Source organism: Pleurodeles waltl, chromosome 7 (genome assembly GCF_031143425.1).
Source record: "Pleurodeles waltl isolate 20211129_DDA chromosome 7, aPleWal1.hap1.20221129, whole genome shotgun sequence".
NCBI lineage: Eukaryota > Metazoa > Chordata > Amphibia > Caudata > Salamandridae > Pleurodeles > Pleurodeles waltl.
In genome coordinates, this window is record NC_090446.1 from 446,160,670 (window position 1) to 446,181,223 (window position 20,554).

Sequence of the window (20,554 nt, forward strand, 5' to 3'; positions counted from 1 at the left end):
GCAGGTTGTGTCATTAGAGAGGACGATATTTGGGTTTAAATGGATGGAAGACCAGTGTTGCCAATAGTTTGTTGCCTCCAATGGCTAGGCATTTCCATGGTCCAGCTCATATCAGTAGAAATGCTATGGTAAGATTGTTTAGGCAAATGTGGTTTAATCCCAAGTTCAAATTGATGGCTGAAGTGTTGTGTCACACTTGTGTTGTGTGCTAGCAGAACAATGTAGGAAAGAGAAAAGCAGTAACACTGAGTCGCATAGGATGATCAGGAGGTCCCTTCAACAGGCTGCAGTTGGACTTTATCAAGATGCCTGTGTGTAAAGGGCTGATATATGTCCTGGTGGTTGTGTGCATCTTCTGGCGTTGGATTGAAGCTTACCTGACCAGAAGAAGTGACAGTCTTAATGTAACCAAATTGTTGTTAAGAGAACTCATTCCTAGTTTTGGGTTCCCAACTTCTCTAGAGTCAAGCCGAGAGACTCATTTAAATAATGAGGTCTTGAGACTGTTGTGCACAGCATTGCAAGTGGAACACAAGCTACATTGCAGCTATAGACCTGAGGCTTAGGGTCTTGTCCAACAGGTGAATGGGACACTGAAATCCAGATTGGCAAACGTGTGTGCTTCAACATCTTTGAAATGGCCCGATACCTTGCCCCTTGTGTTGAGGAGTCTTCACAGTGTACCTGATAGGAAGGCATGAGTGTCTCCCCATGAAATAATCATGGGCAGAGCTATGAAATTGCCAGCTATTCCTTTAAATGTACTTGTGAACATTATAGATGATATTATCTTTGAATATTGCAAAGGACTAGCTGATGTGGTAGGTTCTGTGTCTCAACAGGTCTGAGCAGCCACAGGCCCGCCACATCAGGAATGGTGCCATGACTTTAGTCCCGACTGGATCCTGGTGAAAAAACACATAAGGAAGACATGTTTGAAGCCTTGTTGCCGTGAGTCATTTCAAGTAATCTTGGTAACAACAACAACTATTAAATTATGAGGTTTCTCTAACTAGATACATGCTTCCCATACTCACAGAGTTCAATAACCCCTTGATGTGGCAGCACCTGTCCCAGAAGTACCGGTGGTGAAATAGAGGCAACGGGAGCAAGTCAGTCAACTATTGCGGATCATAGAGAGCCTGAAATGGCACATGGTCGGTCTGAGGTGGGTCTGAAGAGATCCATACTTGAAGTTGAGATGGAAGAATCTCCTCCTGTAGTAGCAAATGAGTCAAATTCAGATTCACGCTCTGACAAAGGACTACTGCTGTGAGAAAGCGAGTGGAAGCTGGAGACCGTTGGCCAAGAAAACAAGAAAGAGAGAAACTGAATCTACCCAAGGAGCATGTGCCTCAAACAATTCCAGAAGACACTGAGAATTCTGATCTTAGTGAAAGTGAAAATGAAGGATTTTCACTGAGAAGATCTAGAAGAACTAGAATGCCCTGTTGGAGGTACTCTTCACCTGAATGGACATACCTTGCTGCCAATGACAGAGAAAGAGAGAGAGTTTTGGACATTTTGGGATAACACTGCACATCCAACAGAACCTCCTTCAACTGAACATTGTGATTGAATTTATTTTACTTTGAGTTTTCCTGGCTGTTGGATAGACTGAGATATTTCACTTTGGATATAATTAGTGATGTGAACTGTGCGTTTATTAGAGATATTTGAGGGAATTAAGAAGAGTACCAATGTCCGAGACATAGGTGATGGAGCGTAGTGTTGTTATTTACAATACCCGGAGTAGGGCTAAGGAAGTCTCATGAAGATTTGTAAATAAAAATGTTGCATTTATTGGACTTTGTTTTGCCCCTTTACATAAGTGGGACCTAAGCAAACCATTACTGCTGCTGCTGCATTTTATTAAAACAGGTCTGAATTTAGGGAAATCATGGGGCCTTTAAACAACAACACTAGTAGACGTAGATACATATTTACAGTACTGTTAGTTATAACATTTATAGTAATAATTGCTTTGCCTATAGGATTGAGCTTTCCTGCACATCCTAGCATAGAGAACATTAAAGCTACAAGTGTCCCCACAATCCCATTTCCTACTGAACTGATGATAAAATGCACACACTAAAGGAGAAAGATTTACATGTAGGCACATCTAGAGGGGATCTTTCATCAAATGTACATTATAAATTGCTTTATGAGTACATTGACATTATGGATGCAAGGGATTTGTAAGCACTTACCTGCTTCAGTTTCACAAGGCATCACATACCGTCACATTCCTTTGACCTATGGAGTTTCTTGTAGTCTTTTATTGAACATCTATTACAGACAGGGTACTTTCCAATTTTATTTTTACAATTATGATTTAGTTCTTCCAGAAGTTCCTATGTTTAAACATTTGAATAAACTTCCTTATTTTAAAGGTGCAGAAATAACAGGTACATATTTTCTATCTGTCACTACACTGGACACTGCATATGCACATAGACACAATTTGACTTGTGACATTACAGAAGTAGAGAAGAACATTTTGAATTTAGTGGAAGACAGAAGGAGGGATTTAGAGTCGAAGTCTGAAACAGATAAAGAATGTGAGAAACAGCACAGGTGGATTTGAGAAGAAGGTGAACACCAAATTAAAGGAAATCAACCAGCATTAGCTTTAGACTGGCAGAATAAGGGAAAGTTGTGTATACAAATTGACCAAAGTTGTTTGGATACATTATTTATAGAGACAAGTGAATGTGAGCCCACTTTTGAGGTTAGAGGAAAGGGTTCTTTATTAGATAGGAGGGATCCTGTGATTCCTGGAGTATACTTTATTTGTGGAAAGAATGTTAATTTCATATTGCCCAAGGGATGGTTTGGTGCATGTTATTTGGGTATAGTATTTCTGAACATTTATCATTTGAAGTATTTTAATGATCCTGTGTGGAAACCAAAACCTAGAACTAAGAGAGGTGTTAGTGCTGGAGAAGTAGTGGGAGCTATTTTTGGTGGATTGATGATTCCATCTGTAGGAGTGCTTCTGAATGATTTGAAAACTAGAAAGCTGTCTACGATAGTAGATAAATTGGCAACGAGTACAGTCAATTCCTTTTTGCTTGTGAATACTGAGATGGTTAAGCAGAATAGACTTTTGTTAGACCATCTTCTCGCAAAAGAAGGCAGAGTCTGCTGGATGATAAAAGTTCAGCAGTGCTGCACTTACATCCCAGACAAAAGTAAATATTTGGAGAAATACACTCAGAACATTACTGGATTGAAGAAGGATTTGGAAGAGTTGGAAGCAACAGGTGCATGGAAAGCTATTGGAAATGGATTTGCTGCTGCAGGCAGATGGTTCAGAAACATGGGAAGTAGAATTGTGGGTTCAGTTCTGAAACCGTTGTTGGTGATTGTCATTTGTGCAATAGTTATAATTGGGGTTTTCAGAATTTTCCAGAGGACGATTGTTAAACAGGAAGTGAAGAGAAACAAAGCAAATAGGGAGCTGGAGGAGAATCAGTGTAGATATTATGATGACATAAAGCATTTGGAGGGGTCCAAACAGAAATTAATTAAACCTACAAGATTTTAGTCAGTTTCATTAAAGGATTTTATTATGATGACTTAATTTATCATCAGAGGGGGGATTGGTAGCGCATAATTTTGGTTGCATCATCATGCGTTACAGAAGTGACATAATATTACAATTGACAATTATTTAATATTACTAAACGCGGGACGCACAGCATTTGGTGAGCGCTACTAAGTGTTGAACAGCACACCGCCGCATGGGACGTGCGGAACGCAAAGCATTTGGTGAAGGGGCTTCAAGTCCCAGGAGCTGAGGAGGCAAATAAAAAAATAAGACTGGCCATAGGCTGAGTAAAAACTGTGACTTTGCCTGCAAGGACCTTAGGGATATTTTGTTTTTCAGAAGAATTGATTGGGTTGGGCCTCAAGAAAAAGTGGGAAACGGGGATTGTATCATTATAAATTGCAGACATCTTAGTCTGGCCTAACGGCTCCTTTCAACACAAAGCATGGCTTCCCAGAGAAAGGGAAAGATTGGTATGGTCCCTTTGGGTTTCTTTTATAATCATACTCAGCAGTTTGTTGAGTCTCCACTTAGGAATCTTAGGAATCTCCATCAAGGCCAGGGTGCCCCACAGCTAACTAGATTGAGAAATGATAGTATTAGCACTTCAGACCTGGATGGGGTGGATCGACGCTGCGCAAGGAGATATATAGAGGGCTTGGCAGAACCCCCAATGCTATTATGACTATGGAGGACCAGAGTGGGAAGACCAAAAAGTGCTGTCTTATTTCATGGAATATTGCAGGGTATGACACAAAGGCCCCTATTACAACCCTGGCGATCGGTGTTAAAGCGGCGGTAATACCGCCAACAGGCCAGCGGTAAAAAAATTGAATCATGCCAACACATACAGCCACTTTAACACTCCGACCGCCACGGCGGTAGCAACAAACACCGCAGCGGTAACTGCCAACAGCCAGGTGGAAGACAAGGTTCCACCCTCTGTATTACAAGAGGCCTATCCGCCACCTTTTCCGGGGCAGTACCAACGCCATCAAAAGCACGGCAGAAACAGTGTTCTGAAGGGAAACGACTCACCTCTCGACACTCGAGGAAGAACCAGGATACCATGGAGTCCGAGCTGCAGGTCTTTCCTATGCTGGTGTATCTGCTCATACACCAGGAGCACCAACGCCGGCAACGATGACCACGGTGAGCACTGCACCTATCACACAGGGGAGGTGGGGAGGAAAAAGAGAGTGACACACACACACGCAACATGCAACACCACTATCCCCACCCTCACCCCCAACGCCATATACACAAACTCATGCAACAACATTACATATACACCCCGTAATCCTCAGGAATCACGCAAGGACAATAGGAAGGGAGTCAAATGAGTGTGATATTAGAAATAGTTAGAAATACGTTCAGAAAGCAAAAAACATATTTACAATATATCCAATATATAGAAAAGGCAATGTCCACTCAAAATGGCCGTGGCCCCCTGGGCCAAAACACATAGGCCAAGCCCACTCTTGACTTCTGCCTCAATACGGAGAGAACACTGCAGGGACATCAGGTCAAAAACACACAGGCACCTCAGGGGGAAAGGGAATGGGGGGCACCTCAGCCGAAAGATGGGACAATGCCACTGCTCCTGGAGGGGGCTCCCTGCCCACTGCTTGGTCCTGGGGAGTGCAAAGCCACAGTCTCTATAGTGGGTGGTTTGCCCACTGCTTGGTCCTGGGGAGTACAAGGCCACAGTCACTCAAGTGGGTGGTTTGCCCACTGCATGGTGCTGGGGAGTGCAAAGCCACAGTCTCTCTAGTGGGTGGTTTGCCCACTGCTTGGTACTGGGGAGTGCAAGGCCACAGTCTCTCTGGTGGGTTGTTTGCCCACTGCTTGGTCCTGGGGAGTGCAAGGCCACAGTCTCTTTAGTGGGTGGTTTGCCCACTGCTTGGTCCTGGGGAATGCAAAGCCACAGTCTCCCTAGTGGGTTGTTTGTCAACTGCTTGGTCCTGGGGAGTGCAAAGCCACAGTCTCTCAAGTGGGGGGTTTGCACACTGCTTGGTCCTGGGGAGTGCAAAGCCACAGTCTCTCAAGTGGATGGCTTCTCCACTGGTTCGGGAGGGAGCTGTGTGCCCAGTGTGCTTCATCCTGCCAAGGATAGGGTGAGTGGATGCCTTCTTCCACTGGTTCTGGAGGGGGCTTTGTGCCCAGTGTGATTCATCCTGCCAAGAATAGGGTGAGTGGATGCCTTCTTCTACTGGTTCTGGAGGGGGCTTTGTGCCCAGCGTGCTTCATCCAGCCAAGGATAGGGTGAGTGGATGCCTTTTTTCACTGGTTCTGGAGGGGGCTTTGTGCCCACTGATGCAGCACATGGGGAGTGCAAGGTCACAGTCACTCACCTGGGTGTCAGACCCACACGACTTTCTGTGGGTAGGATGCATGACAGACCATGGAGGCAGGACTACGGTCCATCCTCCGGCAGGGACGGCTGTACAGTGGTTGCAGTTCATGTGCAGGTGTCGGTGCTGGCAGTGGTGGGGGGAGGCTCCAGCCCTTCCCCTGCAGCCTCAGACGGCTGCCCACTGGGGCTGCTGCTGCTGGCAGTGGGGCAGCTTGCGGCGGTGCAGGTGGTGATGCTTGTGGCGGTGCTTACAGCTGTGCTTGCGGCGGTGCAGATGGTGGTGCTGGCCGTGGTGCAGGTGTCGGTGCTTCCAGTGGTGCAGGGAGGCTCCAGCCCTTCCACTTCAGTCTCGGTCGGCTGCCCACTGGGGCTGCTGCTGCTGGCAATAGTGCTGCTTGCAGCTGTGCAGGTGGCGGTGGTGCCCGCAATGCAGGTGTCGGTGCTGCCAGTGGTGGGGGGAGGCTCCAGCCCTTCCCCTGCAGCTTCGGACGGCCGCCCACTGGGGCTAGTGCTGCTGGCAGTGGTGCTGCTTATGGCGATGCAGGTGGCGGTGCTTGCGGCAATGCTTACAGCGGTGCTTACGGCGGTGCAGGTGGCAGTGCTGGCCGCAGTGCAGGTGTCGGTGCTGCCAGTGGTGGTGGGAGGCTCCAGCCCTTCCCCTGCAGCCTCGTACGGCTGAAGTGCCCTTGCTGGTGTTCTGTGCCCCTTCCTGCCATTGGCAGATGGTGGTGCCTCCTTGCTTCTGCCAGCTGGAGTCTTTACCTTGGCCTTGCTGGCTGGTTGTGCCTCCTTCTCCTTGCTTGATGGTGTCCCCTTTTTGCCCTTTCCTGGTGGCAAAACCTTCTTGGCCTTCGCAGGTGTTGGTTGCACACTGGCTGGGCTGACAGGTGCCTCCTTAGAGCCCCTCAGAGCTGCCGAAACCATAGCAGACGTGGACTTGGTGGCCGAGGTGCTGGGCTGGGTTCAGGCCACCCTAGCCCGAGGTGAAGGAATGGGGGAGTCGGAGGGAAGAGGTCAATGTTGGCTAGGAAAAGCTTCTTAGGGACAGTGGGACGGGGAGAGGACGATGGTTTGGGAGTGAAGGAAGAGGGAGTGCTTGTAGGGGGTGTCAGTCTGTTATGTTTGGGTGCAGGTGCATGAGCTGGATGCTGCTGTGAGGTGGATGGCTGCTGGGTGGGTGTGTGCTTGCGTTTGTGTACTTTGGGAGGAGGGGTCACAGACACACTGAGAGAGGACACAGGGGACGTGTGCATTGATGTGGGGGGTGGTGACTGCCAGTGAGGGGCATGTAGCGATAGGCGTGATGATGATAGAGGCAGTGGGTGTGGATGTACTGCATGCAGGTGTGAGTGGAGACGCTACTGGGAGGGAGGTAGACGATGAGGAGAAGGGGGACACAGTGGAGGCAGTGGATGTTGGTGTGTCTGCATGGGGATGGTGCTTGTGTGAGTGCCTGTGAGATGAAGTGTGGTACTTGTGTTTGCCTGAGCCACTTCTGTGTGTTGATTTGGGTGAATGCTGGTCTGAAGGTGTGCTTGGGATAGGTTGGGGTTGAGGGGATTGGGACTGGGTAGAGGAAGTTGGAGGGGAGAGGCTGGAGACAGGGACAATGGCTGCCATCAGTGCAGAGGCCAGAGCCTGAGATGCTCTCTGTTGGGCCGCCACGCCAGAGTGAATGCCCTCCAAGTATGCATTTGTTTGTTGCAAATGCCTTTTGACACCCTGGATGGCATTCAATATGGTTGACTGCCCAACAGTGAGGGATCTCAGGCGGTCAATAGCCTCCTTACTGAGCGCAGCAGGGCTGACTGTGGCAGGGCCTGAGGTGCCTGGGGCAAAGGAGATGCCCACTCTCCTGGGTGAGCGGGCACAGGAAACACGCTAAGGGGCTGCTGGGAGGGCGGTGCTGGTATGGGGGTGGCGGCTGTACTTGTTGTTGGGGTGGGCACAGAGGTGTCCGCCACCGACAGGGAGCTTCTATCAGAGGAGGAGTCGCTGTCTGTGGTGTTCCCTCCTGTCTCCGTTGTGGTTTTCCCCTCGCCCTACGTCCCACTGGTGCCCTCACCGTCAGTGGATTCGGCCTCCAGGCCCATGTGGGATGCAGCTCCCTCCGTCGCCGGTGCCTCTGCTCCTCCGCCAGATGATGCTCATGCACACGAGGACAGGGTGCCAAAACAAGAATGGGGGGAGGGACAGAGGATACACTTGGTCAATGCCAGCAACAACACTACCATTGGCTTACACAACACACAGGGATCAGCCCTATGCACTAGCACATGCACTACCAGTTACAAAGCTAGTCACCAGCCCATGGGGTACATTGCCCAATGCCATTGGCTGCACACCTGAAACCAACAGGACCCTGCCCAGTAGTAGATGCCCACTAACACTATTGCGGTCGGAGTGCTTCAGAGCCTTCCCAACAAGGGACCTAACCCTGCCAGTTCGCCCTGGCCTAGGGGCACCCACAGCCCACATCCCCCACCCAGGTACAACCTTAACACACGCAAACTAATTAATCTAAATCTGTACTCACCCCCTTGTGGCTGCTGTGATGCCTTCAAGTGCCCATCCAACTCCGGATAGGCCACCGCCAGGATGCGGAACATCAGGGGGGGTCAGGGTATGACGGGCACCCCTTCCTCGTTGGGAGTCCAGCCCCAGCTGGGCCTCCGCCATCTTCCATGCTCAGCGGCGCAGGTCCTCCCACCATTTGCGGCAGTGGGTGCTCCGCCTGTCAAAGATCCCCAGGGTCCGCACCTCCTTGGTGATGGCACGCCAAATACCCTTTGTCTGATGGGCGCTGACCTGCAGAGAAAGATACATAGGAAATGGGATCAGCCATAGCGTCCGGCCTGTTATACTCATGGCCCACCATATCCCTCCCATCCCCTTACGCACAGACATTGACCACCATACATGCAGCACTCTGCCCAAGACCCCTCAGCCCCCCCTCTACACGAGGCTTACACACACTGCAATCCATACATTCATACCCCACGAATCATGTTCACAGTGTACCCGCCTGTTTGTCTGGAGGACCATAGAGTAAAGTATAATTGGGTAGGACCCCATCCACCAGTCTCTCCAACTCCTCCGATGTGAAGGCGGGGGCCCTTTCCCCAGACACTCGAGCCATTGTTGCTTTCAGACATAGGTCACAGCAACACTTGCAGTGTACGTCCTCTGCTGTTGAAGGTCAGGTAGCAAGTGATTGAACAGATAGAAAATGGCGGTCTCGTCCGCGTTGGTGCATACCGTCACCACCGGCGTACATTGCCATTAGTTCCTGGAACCCATAGGGCCCAATGATAACCAATGCAGTGCTGCGCGGCGGTCATCAACCGCTGACCGCAACGGCGCACAATGCCGCCTCATTTCCACTTGTCTCTCCTCACAGATCAGGCAGCCGCCATTTCAGGGGGGCACAGGCCATGGCACCTAACTGCGTCACAGCAGACATTGGCACATCAACTGACTTTCGTATTCACATACTGTTTCTGTAAAGGAAGAAATGCATTTTAATTTTCACATATGTGTGTATATGACCCTCTGCTCACTGTTTTCCACCCTAGAGTTCAACCGCTGAGGATGAATAGGAGATGGAGACATCCCCCGTGTACAGACCCCTGGTGGACCTGGCGAAAATGGAGAACAGGCACATTACCCTTACCTATAGACTTGAAAGGGCCACAATCCAAGAACTGTGTGCCCAATTGGAGCTAGACCTGATTTCAGCTATCCGCCAGCCCACAGGTATCCCCCCTCTAGTGTAGGTCCTGTCAGTGCTCCATTTCAGGGAAAGTGGTTCCTTCCAAGCAACAGTGGCCATGGCATCAGGGATGTCTCAGCCAATGTTCTCCAACGTGTTGACCGGAGGGTTGTCTGCCCTGCTGAAACACATGCGCAGCTACATCGTATTCCCCCAGGTGGAGGATTTGGCCACAGTGAAGGCTGACTTTTATGCACTAGGACATATCCCCAACATCATTGGTGCCATTGATGGTACTCATATAGCATTTGTCCCCCTCCCCCCCGGAGAAATTAACAAGTGTTCAGGAATAGAAAAAGCTTTCACTCTCTGAATGTGCAGATGGTGTGTTTGGCTGACCAGTACATCTCCCATGTGAATGCCAAGTATCCTGGCTCTGTGCATGATGCCTTTATCTTAAGGAATAGCAGCATTCCATATGTGATGGCTCAACTCCAGAGGCACCGGGTGTGACTAATAGGTGAACCCATGGTCCCACCCAGTTGATGTAGGTGTATGGGTGTGGGTTTGCCCCTATGGGTGAGTGTGTGGCTAACAGGTAACCCTCGATATTTGCAGGTGACTGTGGTTATCCCAACCTCTCATGGCTTCTGACCCCAGTGAGGAATGCCAGGACAAGGGCAGAGGACCGTCACAATGAGGCACATGGGCAAACAAGGAGGATAATTGAAAGAACCTTTGGCCTCCTGAAGGCCAGGTTCAGATGCCTCCATCTGACAGGTGGATCCCTGTACTACTCACCCAAGAAGGTGTGCCAGAACATCCTTGCATGTTGCATGTTGCACAACCTGGCCTTGAGGCGCCAGGTGCCTTTTCTGCAGGAGGATGAGCCTGGAGATGGTCTTGGGGCAGCGGTGGACCCTGTTGACAGTGAGGAAGAGGAGGCAGAGGATGAAGATATGGACAACAGAAGTTCATTCATTCAACAGTACTTCCAGTGACACACAGGTAAGACACTGTAACTTCACTTTCCATTGCAGTTTTGTGTAAGAAATTGGACATGGCAGCCTGATTTCCCTATGTCTATGGCCACTTACTGTACCCTTTGGCATCTCTATTTTTAGATCTCTGTGCCCCACTCTGGCTCCTGGTGTGTTTACTGCTGCCCACTACAGGTCATACCTATGTATATATAACTATACATATGAGTTGCAATGTTTACAGCTTGTTAAACTAATACATATTTCAATCAATTGATAGACTCCATACATGTATTTGTTCTAAGGTTGTTTATTTAAGTGCTAATGAGTAGAGGGGGATGTGCAATGGGTTGGGGTGATGCTGGAGGAATGTCCAGGATGGAGTCCAGTCTATTGGTATCACAGGTGCATTGTCCAAGGGTACATAGGAAGTGGAGCAATGTCAGTTCAAGGTGGACAGGGTGAAAGAATGGGACACAAGGGTGACAATCAGGAGAGTCTTATTTTCTGGCGGGGGTCTTGGCAAGGTTCTCTGGCTTCTGCCTGGATTGCAGGGACCGTTTGTGGTGTGGTTCTCCTTCTGCAGGGGGTGGGGTGCTGGTGGCCTGTTGTTCCTGTGGCGGGGCCTCCTGCCCACTAGCGCCGGTGGAGGTGGAGGGCTGTTCTTCGGTGTGGTTAGTGTCAGGGGCCCGATGGTGTGCCACTGCTTCCCTCATGGTGTTGGCCATGTCAGCCAGCACCCCTGCGATGGTGACCAGGATGGTGTGGATATGTTTGAGGTCCTCCCTGATCCCCAGGTACTGTCCCTCCTGCATCCGCTGGGTCACCTGCAATTTGTACAGTATCTGGCCCAAGGTCTCCTGGGAATGGGTAACAGTGAATTATGGGGATTTTTTTCACCGAGGGCTCCTGAGGGACATCAAATAGACAATAAGTGTGAAGCTTGAGGTGTTTATGATATCAATCAGAGCCCCTCTGTGAAAAACATTGTTGTAATTCACTTTTTACCCATCTATAATTTTATGTTATGTATGGCCCCCAAAATCATCTACCCCTGCTTTCAACTGCTATGCAGTGGTAAAAGAGTAATGGAGAGCCAAATGTGACATGGCCTCTGTTATTTATCCCTGTCCCAAAGGTTCAAAACCACTTACCTGCCATCCTTGGCTACCTACTGTGGCATGATGCCAAAAATGCTAGCTTATTTGTTATTGGTGGCTACTGTGGAGAGTTGGCAATTTTATTTTAACCCATGTTTATATGCTAACTTTACGTAGTCCAGTGCTCAGAAAACAGATCCATTTAAAAAACGAATTTATGTTTTGACCGGTGCACTGCAATACTTGCCAGAGTAATGGTTTTGGATGTGAAATATGGTGTTTGGAAGTGTTGATTGCTGAAGTTAAGATAGGCGTTCAGATGGAAGTTAAAATATGACTTTGTATGGATTTAAATGTGTCAGTAAAGTTTACACTTGAATAATAATGTTTTAGATGTATATGTTTACTTTTCTCTTCCCCATTTATCTATTTCCGTGGCTCAGCTGTCTGAGAATTCCATCACCCCATGCAGTGACAGCTACGCCTGACATCACCTAAAGCCACAATGGAAACAGCCAGGACATCAGGGTCGATAAAAGAAAGTGATGACACAAGTAAATAATAAAACACAAAACAGGCAAAATGAGCAGCGCTGGCTCAGGAGGCCCCTGGCTGGCCTGCCTACCCTCAGCTGAAATATTCTGTTAATGAGAAAAAAAGATGCACAAATTACTGTAAACCCAGTCTGATCCCAGCTTCTCTGGTTCTCTGAATCCAGCTGCTTTCAGTGGATTTTCCTCAGCTCTGTGTCTCTCAATCTGGGGTTTAGGGTCTGTGCGGCACCTTTGTACTCTTTATTGTCTGGTGATAAATAAAATTCCACCTTGTTAAGCTGCATTGTAAGTAGAAATGCAGCTGTCATCTCAGGTGGGCTTAACGACATGCAATACAGGGAGTGCAGAATTATTAGGCAAATGAGTATTTTGACCACATCATCCTCTTTATGCATGTTGTCTTACTCCAAGCTGTATAGGCTCGAAAGCCTACTACCAATTAAGCATATTAGGTGATGTGCATCTATGTAATGAGAAGGGGTGTGGTCTAATGACATCAACACCCTATATCAGGTGTGCATAATTATTAGGCAACTTCCTTTCCTTTGGCAAAATGGGTCAAAAGAAGGACTTGACAGGCTCAGAAAAGTCAAAAATAGTGAGATATCTTGCAGAGGGATGCAGCACTCTTAAAATTGCAAAGCTTCTGAAGCGTGATCATCGAACAATCAAGCGTTTCATTCAAAATAGTCAACAGGGTCGCAAGAAGCGTGTGGAAAAACCAAGGCGCAAAATAACTGCCCATGAACTGAGAAAAGTCAAGCGTGCAGCTGCCACGATGCCACTTGCCACCAGTTTGGCCATATTTCAGAGCTGCAACATCACTGGAGTGCCCAAAAGCACAAGGTGTGCAATACTCAGAGACATGGCCAAGGTAAGAAAGGCTGAAAGACGACCACCACTGAACAAGACACACAAGCTGAAACGTCAAGACTGGGCCAAGAAATATCTCAAGACTGATTTTTATAAGGTTTTATGGATTGATGAAATGAGAGTGAGTCTTGATGGGCCAGATGGATGGGCCTGTGGCTGGATTGGTAAAGGGCAGAGAGCTCCAGTCCGACTCAGACGCCAGCAAGGTGGAGGTGGAGTACTGGTTTGGGCTGGTATCATCAAAGATGAGCTTGTGGGGCCTTTTCGGGTTGAGGATGGAGTCAAGCTCAACTCCCAGTCCTACTGCCAGTTCCTAGAAGACACCTTCTTCAAGCAGTGGTACAGGAAGAAGTCTGCATCCTTCAAGAAAAACATGATTTTCATGCAGGACAATGCTCCATCACACGCGTCCAAGTACTCCACAGCGTGGCTGGCAAGAAAGGGTATAAAAGAAGGAAATCTAATGACATGGCCTCCTTGTTCACCTGATCTGAACCCCATTGAGAACCTGTGGTCCATCATCAAATGTGAGATTTACAAGGAGGGAAAACAGTACACCTCTCTGAACAGTGTCTGGGAGGCTGTGGTTGCTGCTGCACGCAATGTTGATGGTGAACAGATCAAAACACTGACCGAATCCATGGATGGCAGGCTTTTGAGTGTCCTTGCAAAGAAAGGTGGCTATATTGGTCACTGATTTGTTTTTGTTTTGTTTTTGAATGTCAGAAATGTATATTTGTGAATGTTGAGATGTTATATTGGTTTCACTGGTAATAATAAATAATTGAAATGGGTATATATTTTTTTTTGTTAAGTTGCCTAATAATTATGCACAGTAATAGTCACCTGCACACACAGATATCCCCCTAACATAGCTAAAACTAAAAACAAACTAAAAACTACTTCCAAAAATATTCAGCTTTGATATTAATGAGTTTTTTGGGTTCATTGAGAACATGGTTGTTGTTCAATAATAAAATTAATCCTCAAAAATACAACTTGCCTAATAATTCTGCACTCCCTGTATAAACTAGGGGAAAAAACAAACCCTGACACAACAGAATGGCAGGCCCACGACAGGAAGCGAAACTGAGAAATAAAATCAAGCAGTCAGGCAGAAAGAAAGCGATGTAGGTGCACTACCAACACACAGAGACGCTACACTACTGTATCACACCCATTTCTCATGGCACTTATGAATAATTTAATGTACACATACAGTAACCTACATTTCACAGACACATTCAAATCACACACAGTCACATTGCACTAACCACACACTATATATAGATACACACAAACACGTGCACACACAAACATAAATATGTATAGATTCACAAATCCACAGGAAGCACGCATACTCACCTACAAACGGTAAACGAGTGCTTGTGCACACTACTACATACACAAACGGAAACATGCATATACAATTGCCACAGTACAGGCTCTCTTTTATACTAGCGTTCAAAAACTACAAGACCCACACACACAAATACACACACACAGACCCCCGCTACACACTTCATATAAACACAAAACCCTACAGTACATAAACTCTCAAACATATTCTTCAACAAATGTATCACTCACATACATACTTTCCCGACACTCACCACACAATTGCAGAGAACAACACACAAGCATGTGAGCCATAATTTGTGGGCTTACACACGCACAAGCACATGCCCCTGGCAGCATGCAACGTTTGATAATAAAAAAAAGCATTTTCCTAACCAGACTTTTCTTGCCACATAAACCATGGTAATGCTGTCCTGATGTGGGGCACTAAGCGTGATAATCATGCGCTAGTCTCTACAAACATGCAGAGCTATATATAAGCTGCTATAGTTATATCGTAATGAAACCTATCGGCAAAAGTGCAATTATCTACGTAACGGGCAAAAGTGCAATTAACTATGTAACAGGGTCGATGTCCTGGAAGGCACTCGACTTCTGGCAAACGAGATCGCGCTGCGAAAAATGATAAAAAGAAGCCCACAAACCGGACGGAAAACAACGAGCCTCACATGTTTTCTGTACTTGATGCGCTCAAGGAGGGCTAACCACCCGAAAAGGCATGACGTACGCATGCCTTCCACTAATGAAATCAAGCAGATTCTAATAGGCAAGCCCACAAACCAATGAAAGACACTGACGTCACGTGGACAGGGCTCTGAGCCCTTTGTAATTCCTAAAGCGCCTCACTAGCGAAACGCATGCGACGCAGGCTCGACCCTAATGAATGTCCTTTCATACACAATTCTTAGAGTATATGCACTTATTTAATGTAACCCTCAGCATACAGGCAGTGGAGGTGCTGCAGCAGGCGCATTATCATACTGAGGTATTCTAACACCTAAAAATGTGACTATGGAAAGGCCTGGAAAGATCAGTTGGAATATCGGGGAAAATGTGTCCTCACACCCTACGTTTGCAGACATTTCAGTCACACTGGTCCTGTGGCTGTTTCTCTCAGACAAAGTCAGCCTTTTTATTTCTGCTGAAAAACCAGATTGCGCCTGCCAGGACACGAAGATAAGCAAGAGGGAACATATGATTTCCTTTCCAACAAAGTGTGGTGTCAACGGCTCCATGGTACCAGGAGCACTGACCTGGGTGAAGGTATTGCAGGTTATTGTTGCACACTGCTGGGCCTTACGAAATAAAGACAATGGGTGTGCTAGTCTTGGGTTCTGGCGCAGGTAATCTCTCCCGGGTCCCGCCTGTCGAGTTCGCTATTTATTGCACATGGCCCACATGATTAAGGGACCACACCAAACTACGGGTAACTACATCAAAACACCGCCCAATACACATTTTTGAGCTCCAATCAGCACATACCAGTTGATTCACTGGTACAACATTACATTCCTCCTTTAATTTAGAACAAATTTCAATAAAGGGCACACAATACCACAACAGTAGATATCCTGAGTGCGGACATTACATTATAGATATGGCAGGCATTGGTGCATAAACTTGGTGCATAAACTTCAGAAAACATACATTTGAAAAACTTGTTGGTTGTATTAATCGACAGTTCAGAGTCTCACACCACATAGTACCGCAAGCGGGTCGAAGGCGCTGGCCTATTGAGTATCTCATACCTGGTGCACATGTTTTGACTCACTAGTCCTTCAGGGTGAGCGAGTCCTGGCTCATCAGTGAAGGCTGCAGGGAGGCTGGTCTCACTGCAGCTTTCAGTCACAGGTTCAGGAATGTCTGTGGACAGGGCCACAACCATGGCGACAACCTCTAGATTGTTTGGTCCAGCATCAAATCTTCTGGCTCCATGGCATGAAGAGCCTCGGAATTAAACTGCTTGAACTGGGAGATGTTTTGGGTAAATTCTTCTTCTCCTCAACTTGTGGTCACCTTGTTAGCAAGAATGTTGATGATTGTCCAGTGGTGACGTTCAAAGGGCAGCCTGAACTTGCTTCTAGGAGACCTAACACCAAGTCCCCCACTTTGACGTTAGAGTGCTTCCCATTCCGGTGGGGCTGGTGTGAGCATTGGAGGCCCGTCTCTTGGATAGAACTCTCTTGTCATCAGTGGGCCTCAGAGTCCACTCTGGATGATGAGGAATGGAGTCAAGGACCACTCGTCCCATGATGAGGTGTCCTGGAGCTTGCCCGTGTTGAAGTGGGGGGTTTGGAGATATTCATGTAGAAATTAGCAAATGGCCCACTTGTATGGTTGCTGATTGGCATGTGCATTCCTGATGACTTTATTCAAAGTCCACATGAAACGCTCCACCTCCCCATTGGCTTGTGACCACCAAGGAGTGACTTTCTTGTGAGTAATGTTCAGGGATTCTAAATATGCCACTACCTTTTGTCCTTGAAATGTTCGAACGTTGTCTATCCTCAGTTTCCTAAGCAGCGTGTGTGGCCATTGTTTTTTTCCAATTTGGGTAGCGCTTCATGCTCTCCTTAAGAGGTGATCATTTCCACCTCAAAACATTTAGAATAATTGTTGATGATGACCCTGCCGTATCTCCTCTCAGGAAAGCTTCCAAAATCTATACTGGTGCAAGCCCACAGTTGTCAGGGTTCTCTTTCCGTTAACACAATAGCTGGGGGATTTGGCCCTCCGATAGCTTGACACCATGGGCAGGACCTTACCATGGTCTCGACTTGCTCACCCATGAGCAGGAACCACACTTTTGCGCAAAGACGACTTTTGGTCTTGACTGTCCCTTGATGCCCCGCATGGGCAAGCTGTATGACTTGGTTGGTGAGACTGGTGGGAATGACAAAACAATGTCCTCATAGGAGACAGTCATATGGGTCAGCAACCAGTCCGTGACGGACATGATACAGACTTTTGAGAATGTGCTGAGCTTCCGGTGTACGTTGGGCCCAATGAGCCTTGAACTGATGCCATTGGCCGCTTCTGACAGCTTCATGGGCTCTCTGAAGGCATTCATCCTGTGCACTGGCCTGGCATATGGCCTCCGTATCAGCAGCTTCCTCTTCTTCTTTGGGGGTGGAAGCACGGGGATGTCTCGACAAGTAGAAGGCAAGGTTATGTGTTCCAGGGTGGCATACTCCTGAAGTTAAAGCATCCACTTTTCAATTCTGGGTGTTGGCTTAGAAGCTGTCCCTAGGAACAGTGAAATGAGGGATTTGTCATCTGTGGTGACCACTGAAGGGTGTCCATATATGTATAGGTGGAAGTGGCGGTGTAGGAGGCTGGACTGGCTTGTAGTGAGTACCAAGGGGTACTTGCACCTTGCACCAGGCCCAGTTATCCCTTATTAGTGTATAGGGTGTCTAGCAGCTTAGGCTGATAGATAATGGTAGCTTAGCAGAGCAGCTTAGGCTGAACTAGGAGACGTGTGAAGCTACTACAGTACCACTTAGTGTCATATGCACAATATCATAAGAAAACACAATACACAGTTATACTAAAAATAAAGGTACTTTATTTTTATGACAATATGCCAAAGTATCTTAGAGTGTACCCTCAGTGAGAGGATAGGAAATATACACAAGATATATATACACAATAGCAAAAATATGCAGTATAGTCTTAGAAAACAGTGCAAACAATGTATAGTTACAATAGGATGCAATGGGGAAACATAGGGATAGGGGCAACACAAACCATATACTCCAAAAGTGGAATGCGAACCACGAATGGACCCCAAACCTATGTGACCTTGTAGAGGGTCGCTGGGACTATTAGAAAATAGTGAGAGTTAGAAAAATAACCCTCCCCAAGACCCTGAAAAGTGAGTGCAAAGTGCACTAAAGTTCCCCTAAGGACAAAGTAGTCGTGTTAGAGGAATAATGCAGGAAAGACACAAACCAGCAATGCAACAACTGTGGATTTCCAATCTAGGGTACCTGTGGAACAAGGGGACCAAGTCCAAAAGTCACAAGCAAGTCGGAGATGGGCAGATGCCCAGGAAATGCCAGCTGCGGGTGCAAAGAAGCTTCTACTGGACAGAAGAAGGTGAGGTTTCTGCAGGAACGAAAAGGGCTAGAGACTTCCCCTTTGGTGGACGGATCCCTCTTGCCTAGGAGAGTCGTGCAGAAGTGTTTTCCGCCGAAAGAACGCCAACAAGCCTTGCTAGCCGCAAATCGTGCTTTTGGCGTTTTTGGACGCTGCTGGGGCCCAGGGGGGACCAGGAGGTCGCAAATTGGACCTAAAGAGAGAGGGGGCGTCGAGCAAGACAAAGAGCCCTCACTGAAGCAGGTAGCACCCGGAGAAGTGCCAGAAACAGGCACTACAAGGATGCGTGAAACGGTGCTTGCCGAAGTTGCACAAAGGAGTCCCACGTCGCCGGAGACCAACTTAGAAAGTCGTGCAATGCAGGTTAGAGTGCTGTGGACCCAGGCTTGGCTGTGCACAAAGGATTTCCGCCGGAAGTGCACAGGGGCCGGATTAGCTGCAAAGTCGCGGTTCCCAGCAATGCAGCCCAGCGAGGTGAGGCAAGGACTTACCTTCACCAAACTTGGGCTGAAGAGTCACTGGACTGTGGGGGTCACTTGGACAGAGTCGCTGGATTCGAGGGACCTCGCTCGTCGTGCTGAGAGGAGACCCAAGGGACCGGTAATGCAGCTTTTTGGTGCCTGCGGTTGCAGGGGGAAGATTCCGTCGACCCACTGGAGATTTCTTCGGAGCTTCTGGTGCAGAGAGGAGGCAGGCTACCCCCACAGCATGCACAAGCAGGAAAACAGTCGAGAAGGCGGCAGGATCAGCGTTACAGAGTTGCAGTAGTCGTCTTTGCTACTATGTTGCAGGTTTGCAGGCTTCCAGCGCGGTCAGCAGTCGATTCCTTATCAGAAGGTGAAGAGAGAGATGCAGAGGAACTCGGCTGAGCTCATGCATTCGTTATCTGAAGTTTCCCCAGAGACAGAGACCCTAAATAGCCAGAAAAGAGGGTTTGGCTACCTAGGAGAGAGGATAGGCTAGCAACACCTGAAGAAGCCTATCACAAGGAGTCTCTGACGTCACCTGGTGGCACTGGCCACTCAGAGCAGTCCAGTGTGCCAGCAGCACCTCTGTTTCCAAGATGGCAGAGGTCTGGAGCACACTGGAGGAGCTCTGGACACCTCCCAGGGGAGGTGCAGGTCAGGGGAGTGGTCACTCCCCTTTCCTTTGTCCAGTTTCGCGCCAGAGCAGGGGCTAAGGGGTCCCTGAACCGGTGTAGACTGGCTTATGCAGAATTGGGCACCTCTGTGCCCAACAAAGCATTTCCAGAGGCTGGGGGAGGCTACTCCTCCCCTGCCTTCACACCATTTTCCAAAGGGAGAGGGTGTCACACCCTCTCTCAGAGGAAGTTCTTTGTTCTGCCATCCTGGGCCAGGCCTGGCTGGACCCCAGGAGGGCAGATGCCTGTCTGAGGGGTTGGCAGCAGCAGCTGCAGTGAAACCCCAGGAAGGGCAGTTTGGCAGTACCAGGGTCTGTGCTACAGACCACTGGGATCATGGGATTGTGCCAACTATGCCAGGATGGCATAGAGGGGGCAATTCCATGATCATAGACATGTTACATGGCCATATTCGGAGTTACCATTGTGAAGCTACATATAGGTAGTGACCTATATGTAGTGCACGCGTGTAATGGTGTCCCCGCACTCACAAAGTTCAGGGAATTGGCTCTGAACAATGTGGGGGCACCTTGGCTAGTGCCAGGGTGCCCTCACACTAAGTAACTTTGCACCTAACCTTTACCAGGTAAAGGTTAGACATATAGGTGACTTATAAGTTACTTAAGTGCAGTGTAAAATGGCTGTGAAATAACGTGGACGTTATTTCACTCAGGCTGCAGTGGCAGGCCTGTGTAAGAATTGTCAGAGCTCCCTATGGGTGGCAAAAGAAATGCTGTAGCCCATAGGGATCTCCTGGAACCCCAATACCCTGGGTACCTCAGTACCATATACTAGGGAATTATAAGGGTGTTCCAGTAAGCCAAT